Source organism: Phodopus roborovskii, unplaced genomic scaffold (genome assembly GCF_943737965.1).
Source record: "Phodopus roborovskii unplaced genomic scaffold, PHOROB, whole genome shotgun sequence".
Lineage (NCBI taxonomy): Eukaryota > Metazoa > Chordata > Mammalia > Rodentia > Cricetidae > Phodopus > Phodopus roborovskii.
The window spans coordinates 97187-107046 of NW_026126863.1; positions in this window are offsets into that span (position 1 = coordinate 97187).

Consider the following 9860-nt stretch of genomic DNA (forward strand, 5'->3'; position numbering starts at 1 on the left):
ACTACCCTAGCTCACCTGTCCCCTACCCCGAGGTCACAGTGTCCAAGGTCACAATCAGTGACCCTCTCCAGGCCCTGCCCTCAACCACACCAGGCCCTTCCCCACTTTCTCTCCTAGGGTCCCCGAGGGCAGGGCCGGGGTCTGGGTATTACCTATGGTGCAGACAGGACTTGGTCCTGGCAGTGACATCACAGGAAATTGTGACTGTGAGCAGGAACTGCCCTCCTTCCCTATCCTCACCATCTCCACCCCCAGCTGGGCATGGCAGGAGTCTCCTACCAAACTCTTAGGTTACCAAGCAGCAATGCTAGGACCCAGAGGGCAGTGGCCATGGTGAGCAGGTTATGAGAGTAAAAACCCTGAGGATGCTGAATGTGGCCCTGTGACATCACAGAACTCACCCCTCCAGGCCCTTGTGATGTCAGTCACCGCAGGCCCTGCCCCTCCAGCTGTCAATCACTACAGACCCCACCTCCTGCCTCTGGGCCATGAGGTCGGCTGAGGGTGTGATCTACAGGCTGACTGGGCGGGGCCATGTCAGCTATCTTCATAACGGTAAACGGGCAGGCTGCAAGCCGAGGGCAGGACTTCCTGGCAAGGGAAAACTGGCAGTAGAGACTCAGGTCAATCATCAAGGGTGGGGCATGACTTCTGCTCCCAGATCGCAGCCAAGGCTGACCTGAGCCAAGTTCATCAGGAACTTTTGTAACTGCTGTGGCTGGGACTGCATTTCCCAGCATCCTATGTGGCCACTTACTGCTTCCCTGCCCAGAGACTTCTGGGTTTGGATGTTCATGTCCAGGACTGCATTTCCTAGCATCCTGTGCAGTCGATTCCTGTCTTTATGCCCAGGGACTTCCGGTTTTCATCTGTACCGGCCAGGGACTGTAGTTCCCAACATGCTCGGCGGTAGCTTTCTGTTTTTCAGCAATGAAACTTCCAGTTTGTAGTTTTTGGAGGCCCAGGACTCCATTTCCCAGCATCCTCTTTGGCCACTTCCTGCTTCCCTGCCCAGGGACTTCTTATTTTCATCTTTGGCAGCCAAGGACTATATTTCCCAGCATGATTTGTGTCCGCTTTTCTATGAATGGACTTCCGGTTAAAAACTTTGGGGTCCAGAACTGCACTTCCCAGCATGCTGTGTGGCTGCTTCTTTCTTTTCTCCCCTTGACATTCTCTTCTGGACTTCAAGGCCCCTAACTACAGTTCCCAGCATGTGCTGGGCTTGTTTCGATCTTTTCAGTTCCTAAACTTCTTCTGGTCTCTGAGGCTCCAGGACTCCATTTCCCAGCTTCCTGTGGTGCCGCTTCCTGTTTTTTCAGTCCTGGAACTTCCACCATTTAAAGGCACATAATAATTTAGAAATATTTGAGACTTAGAACAGTTGAATTTAAGTTGTATGAAGTTAGCTTACATTTACATAAAGTTAAGTTGAAATCGAATGTACAGATATATTATTCAGGACTGGGTAAATTGAGAAGGACAAGAGTGTGAAGCTATGTATAACATAGTCAGAGAAAAAAGATATTACAGACAAAGAATAAAAGGCAAACGGTAAATGACTTCCAGGTTCTGTTGGTGGCAGAAGCTGGCTAGACTCTTTCTGCCTAGATGGCTGATGTAGCAGAAAGAAGAACCATGGTGGGTAAAGCTAGGCCACATGGTCAAGATGGTGGCTGCCATAAACATATTCCCAACAGCTGAAAGAAATAGTAAAGTTTTGAGATATAATTTTGTCTTGAGCAGATGCTGCCTCAGCCCAGCCCACCATGCTGAGACAGGTTGCAGCTGGGGCAGGCAGGAGAATTTGAGCGTGCCGGGAAGAGAACCAAAACAAGATTAAGGAAAGAGATTGTTTAGCAGAGATATATATAAAAAATATATATATATATATAAAAAAAAAAAAAAAACTCCTTCCATCTATCTGTTCCCTGGCAGTAATTTGAAAGATCCCATAAAATATCGGGATCTAGAGAGCAGTTACATGGCCAATTTGAATTATTTTCTAGGGGATATCTAGGCTACTTTTCAGTACAAAGGTAAATAAGTCTGGGTGACTTTATAAGTGGCATTAAGTGAAAGGGTTTTAATTTTCTATCAGGCATCCCAGTGGAGTGGTTGGGGATATTTCCTTGGTCGGTTTATTCCCCATGGGTGGAGTGAAAGTGACCATGCAGTCTTGGAACTCACCAGCCCAAGAGTGTGGCCACACAATTAGCGAGAATGGCAGAGCGTTATTCGAAGCTCGTCAGCCCAAAAACGTTGCCAGGACCAACAGAGGCCGGAAAGACTCAGCAGTCTGAGAACAGAGCCGATATACCACACTGGGAATTATGTCTTCCACCCATGGAATGTACCTGACCTTAAGGAATTGGGTTAAAATGTAAAAGGGTACCTTACCTAATTGAAGCCTGTGTGGGGTGGTATTTCCAGTGAAGGGGGGGGTGATGGTGGTGGAACGCTGGTATCTGAAACAAGATCCTGAGTGTTTCTGGCTGGGCCGCCCACCACCAGACAGCTGCCAGTGACCCTCAAGGAGAGCCTGCCTGGGTTTCAGCACCAATGTTGTTCTTTTCCTGTGCAGCTAATGCCTAAGAAACACAAACAGGAGACTCAGCACCCACGTGGAGATTGTTGAGAGAAGGGAGAGAAAGAGGGGTAGCTGTTGGCCAACTGAAAGCAGGAGAGAGAGAGAGGGGTGTGGGGCACTTGCTTTAAAAGGGGAGGCTTGCACATGTGTAACTGAGTCCTGTGGCAGCCAGGTAAAGCTTGAGCCATCAGGTAAAGCTGATGTAGCGATGACAAGGCAATGAGGGTCCTGCCCATCAAAAGGGTGGTGGGGGTCAAATGGCTGCTAGTTCCTAACAATCAGATTACTAAGTGGAGTCACTATTTAGCCACACATGTAGTTAAGTGTAAGCCACTAGTTAGCCACAAACTAACCCACTAGTTAGCCACACATACTAGCTCACTAGTACCCACACACACCATGCCACTTGTTAGCCACATACTTAACTCACGATTTAGCCACACACATGAAGTCACTAGTTAGACAAACACCTAAATCAATAGTCAGCCCCTATACCTATGTCCCTAGTTAGCCACAAAAACTAAGCCATAAGTCCATCACACAAATAAAGCAGTACTTAGCCACACACACTAAGACAGTAGTTAATCACACACCTAAGTTACTATTTAGCTACATGCCTAAGCAGTAATTAACCACATTGACAAAGTCACTAGTTAGCCACAAAGCTAGGTTACTAGTTAGCCACAGTCTCTATGTCTCTAGTTAGTTACACACAATATATCACTACTTACCCAACCATACTAAGTGACTAGTCAGCCACACATCTAATTTACTAGCTAGTCACAACACCAAGAAAATAGTCAGCCACACACACACACACACACACACACACACACACACTGAGATAGTAGTTAGCCATTCACCTATGTATTTCTATGTATTTAGTCAACTACACACCTAAGTCACTAGTTAGCTACCAACACTAGGTCACTAGTTATCCACACACATTAAATCAGTAGTTAGACACACACTATGTCACTATTTAGACACATACTAAGTCTGTCTAAAAGAAAAACAGCTCACACTAAGGTGGTCCCAGGACATGGGAATCAGGCCTTTAATCCCAGCTGCAGGGATTTGGAGATGGGAGTGACATGGCTGGACAGAGAGAGGAAGATAAGGTAGAGGAGCGAGAAGAGCATGCAGTGAGATGATTTTGATTGAGAAGTTAGTCTGAGGGATCAAAGTGGAGTCAATCTGAGTAGGCAGTGTGAGGACAGAAACACATCGCTTGTCTGAGATTAGGTAGAGATAACAACTCTAGTAGCCAGATGCTCTGAATCTGTGATCCTTCAGTTTTCACCTTCCCCTCCCTGTTAGATTACTGTGAGTTTTTATTATTAAGATCTATTAGAACTTGTGCTGGAAGTGATGATCTCTCTGTGGAGGTGTGATATTTCAAAGTCAATAGAGGTAAAAATTTTAAATTATTAAAGTATATTAACTATGTTTTTTGAAAATTACATTGGTATCTTTTTAATGTTTTTAATTTGTAAAATTTTTTTATTATACTTATCAAACCAGTTCCCTCCAACTTACTCCCACCCTCCTTCTTTCACTCCCAACTTCCTGGGCGCCCAGCCATTCTCTCCTCCCATCCAACCAACACTATACACGTAGGTGGATGCCTACCAGGAGGGGTCATCTAAATCCTTCCAGTCATTTTAATTAGACACTAAAATGTCTCTCCTGTCTCAACGTTAATGGAGTATCCTTCCATGGGGATTTTCCCCCCAATGTGCTTTTTGCAACAGGGATACTTCCTGGTCCCACTCTCTGCAGACCGTTAGACTGCACAGGCCTTTTAGCTGAGACCCATGTTCAGGGGTCTGTGTCAGTCCCATGTTTGATTCCCAGCTATAAATCTGGGGCCCCATTAGCTCCTCCTTGTTCAAATCAGCTGTGTCTTTGGGTTTCTGCAATATGGTCTTGTCCTCCCTCTCTGCATATGGATTCAATTTTGGCTCAGTGTTTAGTTGTCCAAGGTTGCTTCTGTTTCCATCAGCTATTAGATGAGGTCTCCATGATGGTGGATAAGTTAGTCATTGATCTCATTGCCAGTGAAGGGAATTTATGGTAGCCTTTACACTGTTGCTCAAATTGTTAGTTGGGGTCATTCTTGTAGGGCTCTGCACATTTCTCTAGGTTCTATTTCCTCTTCTAACCTATAATGGCTCCCTCTTTTATAGTCTCTTTCTCTCTTTTCTCTCCTCTGTTCTGCTCTCCTCTCTTCTTTTCCCTTCTCTTCTCAAGTCTATTCCTCCCCTGACCAAATGTTCCTAGACCCACAATCTTTCATCTCCTCCCATTTTCCTTGTGCTAGTTCCCTCTCCACTCACTACCCACCAAATACCCACCCATATGCTCTGAGGACCTTGTCCCTTCCTGCTTCTGCAAGTGTCCTTATGTAAAACTGTTAGAATCCTCCTTCTATCCTAGTTTCTCTGGCAGTTTGATTTGTAGGCTGGTGAACCTTTGCAATATGTCTAAAATCCACATATGAGTGAATACATACCATGTTTCTCTTTCTGTGATTGGGATACCTCGTTCAGGATGGTTTCTTCAAGTTCCATCCACTTGTCTGTGAGTTTCAAGATTCCATTGTTTCTGCCCACCCCCACAGAGTAGTATTCCATTTTGTAAATGTGGCAAATCTTCTTTATTTATACTTCAGTTGAGGGGCATCTAAGTTGATTCCAGGTTCTTGCTATTATAAATAATATTGCTATGAACATATGTGAGCACAAGTCTTGGTTGCATGGATTGGGATCATTTGGGTATGTACTTAAGCGGGAGATTACTGGGTCTCGTGGTAGACTGATTCCCATTATCCTGAGAAACTGCCATGCTAGTCTCCAAAATAGCTGTACAAGTTTGCAGTTCCACCTGAAGTGGAGGAGTGTACCCATTTCTGCACATCCTCTCAAGCATAAGTTGGCATTGCTGTTTCTAATTTTAGCAATTCTGACAGGAGTAAGATGGTATCTCAAAGTTGTTTTAGTTGGCATTTCCTTGACAGCTAAGGATGTTGAATACTTTCTTAAGTGTCTTAAATCATTTTTTATTTCCTCTATGGAGATTTATCTATTCAGTCCTGTAGCCCATTTTAATAGAGTTATTTGGAGTTTATTGACTAGTTTCTTGAGTTCTTTGTATATTTTGGAGATCAGCCTTTTGTTGGATATAGGATTGGTGAAAATCCCAGTTTGTGGGCTGCAGTTTGGTCCATCATCCAGTTGTACCAGCACCATTTTGATGGGAGATGTCATTCTGAAAATATGTTTCTCATACTGGTTAATGAATAAAGCACTGTTGGACAATAGGAAAGCTAGATAGGTGGAACTAGGAGATAAGGAGGAAAGAGGAAGGAGGAAGGAGGAAGCAAGATGGAGAGACTGGGGTGACAAGATGCCCGCCATCTTCCCCGGTAATAAGAGACCACGTGAAAATACATAGATCAACAGAAATGGGCTAATACTTAAGACATAGCTAGTTGATAAGAAACTAGTACCTGGCCAACAGCATTATATCAAATACAGAGTCTCTGTATATTAATTGGTGCTGGCACAGCTGCAGGACAAGACCAGCGGCAGGCGGAAAACCTTACTCAGCATTTTTTGAAAATGCTTTCCTCATCCCATTGTATACTTTTAGCTGTTTTGTTAGTATGTGTGTGGGTTAATATCAGGATTTTCTATTCGATTTCATTGAGGTACTTGTCTATTTTTGGTGCTGATACCAGGTTGTTTTCAGGACTATAGCTCTGTAGTAGATCTTAAAGTCAGGGATAATGATCCCTCATGAAGTTCCTTTATTATACAGGTTGTTTTGGCTATTCTGGTTCTTTTGGTTTTCAATATAAAGTAGATTATTATCCTTTCAAGGTCAGTGAAAGATTGTGCTGGGATTTTAATGGAGATTGCATTGAATATGTAGATCGCTGTTGGTAAGATTGCCATTTTTCTTTGTGTTTTCTACCTATCCATGAGATTGGGACATCTTTACATTTTCTGCTATTTTCTTTAAAGACAAAAATTCTTATTATATAGGTCTTTCACTTCTTTGGTAAGTGTTACCCCAAGATACTTTATGTTGTTTGTGGCTATTGTGAAGGGTGATGTTTCTCTGATTTCTTTAACAACCCCTTTGTTGACTGAATATGTAATGGCTACAGATTTTTTTAATTTAATCTTGTATCCTCTATTTTACTGAATGTATATTTTCAGCTGTAGGAGAACACTGGTAGAATTTTTTGGTTGCTTATGTAAACTATCATATCATCTGAAAATAGAGAAAGTTTGATTTCTTCTTTACCAATTTGCATCCCCTTGAACTCCTTTTCTTGTCTTATTTCTTTAGCTAGCCCTTCAATTACAATAATGAAGAGATATGGAGAGATAGGGCAGCCTAACCTTTTCCTGATTTTAGAGGAATCACCTTAAGCTTCTCTACATTCAGGTTGATATTTGCTATGGGTTTACTATATATTGCTTTTATTATGTTTACATAAATTCCTGTTATCCCTGATCTCCCCAAGACCTTTAACATGAAATTATGTTGAATTTTTTTCAAAAGGTTTTTCTTCATCTAGGGAGATGATCGTGTGACTTTTCATTTTCAGTTTGTTTATATAGTGGTATATTTGATATATTTTCATATGTGAAACAATCCCTGCAAGCCAGAGATGAAGTCTACTTGATCATGGTAGATGATTTCTCTGACATATTCTTGGATTCAGTTTTCCCATATTTTCTTGAGTATTTTTGCATCAATGTGCATGAGGGATATTGGTCTGTAATTTTCTCTCTTATTTATGTCTTTGTGTGGATGGGTATCAAGGTGATTGTAGCCTCATAAAAACAGTTTGGTAATGAACCTTCTTTTCTATTGTGTGGAACAATTTCAGGAGTACTAATATAGCTCTTCCATGAATTTTTGGTAGAATTCTTCACTGAAGAAGACATCTGACTCTGGGATTTTTTATGTTGGAAGGCTTTTCATTATTACTCCTACTTTGTTAGTTTTTATAGATCAATTTAAGTTGCTTGTCTATTCTTGATTTAATTCTGGTAAGTAATAGTTATCCAGAAATTTGTCCATATCCTTTGAATTTTCAAATCTTGTGGAGTATAGGTTTTCAAAATATGACCTTAAAATTGTCTGCATTTCCTCAGTGTCTATTGTTATGTACTACTTTTTGTTTCTGATTTTGTTAATTTTCATGTTTTCTCTATGCTTTTTGGTTAGTTTGGATACAGGTTTCTCTACCTTTTTAATTTTCTCGAAAAACCAACTCTTTCTATCATTGATTTTTTTTTGTATTGTTTTCCTGTTTTTTATTTATTGTTTTTTAGAGAACCCCATTTCTTTTTGGCTCTGCTGCCTGTCCCACAACTATATCTTGTGGAAAAAGTTGGTGTTGAACTCACAGAGGTAAGTTTCCATCTGCCTCCTGAGCACCAAAATTAAATTCATTTGCCACAACCACCCAGCTTTTGGTACCTTTTTAAATGTCTTCTTTAAACATATTACTGTTTTTATCTCTATTTTGCTGCACTCCTATGTTTCTTAGATTTTACTTATTTCATTCCTTTTCTCAAGTAATGCTGATTATTTATTTCTGTGTAGAGCAAAGTGTCTTCTAACTGTGGCTTGTTTTATGCTGTGTAATTGAGAATTGTTTTGAACTCCTAATCCTGCTTCTCCTGTACAGTGCTGGGGAAGAAAATCCTACACTTTGTTCCAGCTGAGCCCTTGCCTGGTCAGGGAGAAGGAAAATAGACCATAAAATGAGTGAACTACCAAGATCTCTGATTATTGTGGGGTCTTATAAATGAAGAGGAATTTGTGCAATGATTGAGTTCATGTCCCACTTGGATACTGGTGGAGTCACATTGCAGAAAGGGAGGGGCAGGATGGAAGATGAGATTTCCTACTTCAACAGTAGTTGAGGTGAGCAATGTGTAATTAGATAATCATTCTTAGAAAATCCATCATTGTCTCGGAGGGCAGTTTCTTGGAATCCACAGATGAGGGCTACCAAGACTTTGGATAGAGGAGAGACCTTATCATGTATACAAATTGCTATAATTACAGTATTTAGCCAAAACCAGTCTGGGTGAACTCTTGGCTTGTAACAGGACTATTATTTTTTTTTGTTTGTTTGGATGTACAGTGTGAGAGAAAAGGTTTGAGGAATACTTGGTGTGCTCTAAATGAAACCCCTAGTCTCTGAAGCACATGGCCATGAAGCTACTTTCAGCTTTTCAAAATATTTTTTTTCAGATCATAACTACATCATATCCACATACACTTTTCTGCCCACAAGCCCTGCCATGAATACTCAGTGTTCTCTAATTCACAGCCTACTTTTCTTAAACAGGAGTTTCACATTAAACACAGTGAATATTAGAAGGTGTCATACATTTGGCTGCAGTATTTCCCAGCTATGAGGTCAATGGTTACTGGCCAGTAACAATGAGTGTGTAACAAAATGTGTACACAAGGTACACTGTGATTTTAATAATGAGCAGCTTGACTTCCAGGACAGTAGAAGAATGTATACTAAAACAAAAACTTTCTGGAGTAGGCCGCTATCTGCTGGGTGTGTAGTGCAGAGCTACAAGGACTATGCAATCTGAGTCATTGATTTCTCATTCCCTGGTAGTGGGCTGCAAAATTTTAGGTCCAACTGGGTGGTCCCAGCCAATGCTGGACTCTGAGAAGCCTTCCTTCCATGATTCTCTTTTCCTTATGCTCTATCAAGTTGTAAGGAAGAACACAGGTTACACTATTCTGAGTGTAGGGTTTGCAAAGCCGGTCTGCTCAGATGTCATTTCTGCAAAATTTGTATGGACCATGAGACAGACTGGGGTTCTTTTGGTCCTTGTGGTGACTTGGGCAGTTACCATTGTCCTCTGAGCCTTCCTCTCCATGTGTTTCTTGGTTTGGGGGAGACTCTGCAGCCCTGGCATGGGCGGGTGTGTTGCTTATTATATAACTGTCCAGGCTGCATATGCATGCAATGCTGTTGGTGTGCAGTGGGGGCTGATACTGGATAACTGAAGGTCTGATTTCTTGATGTTCTGAATATTACATTCCACTTTCAGGTTTGACTTATAAATATTTTAGAAAGTAGTAAAAATGGTGATGTGGATGTCTCTCAGCAATACAAGATTATAATGCTTTTAACTCTCTGCTACCAAGAGTTACAATACTGTGTTAACTGACATTTAATTCCGGTCCTGCAGAGATATCTCAGGTGTGTATG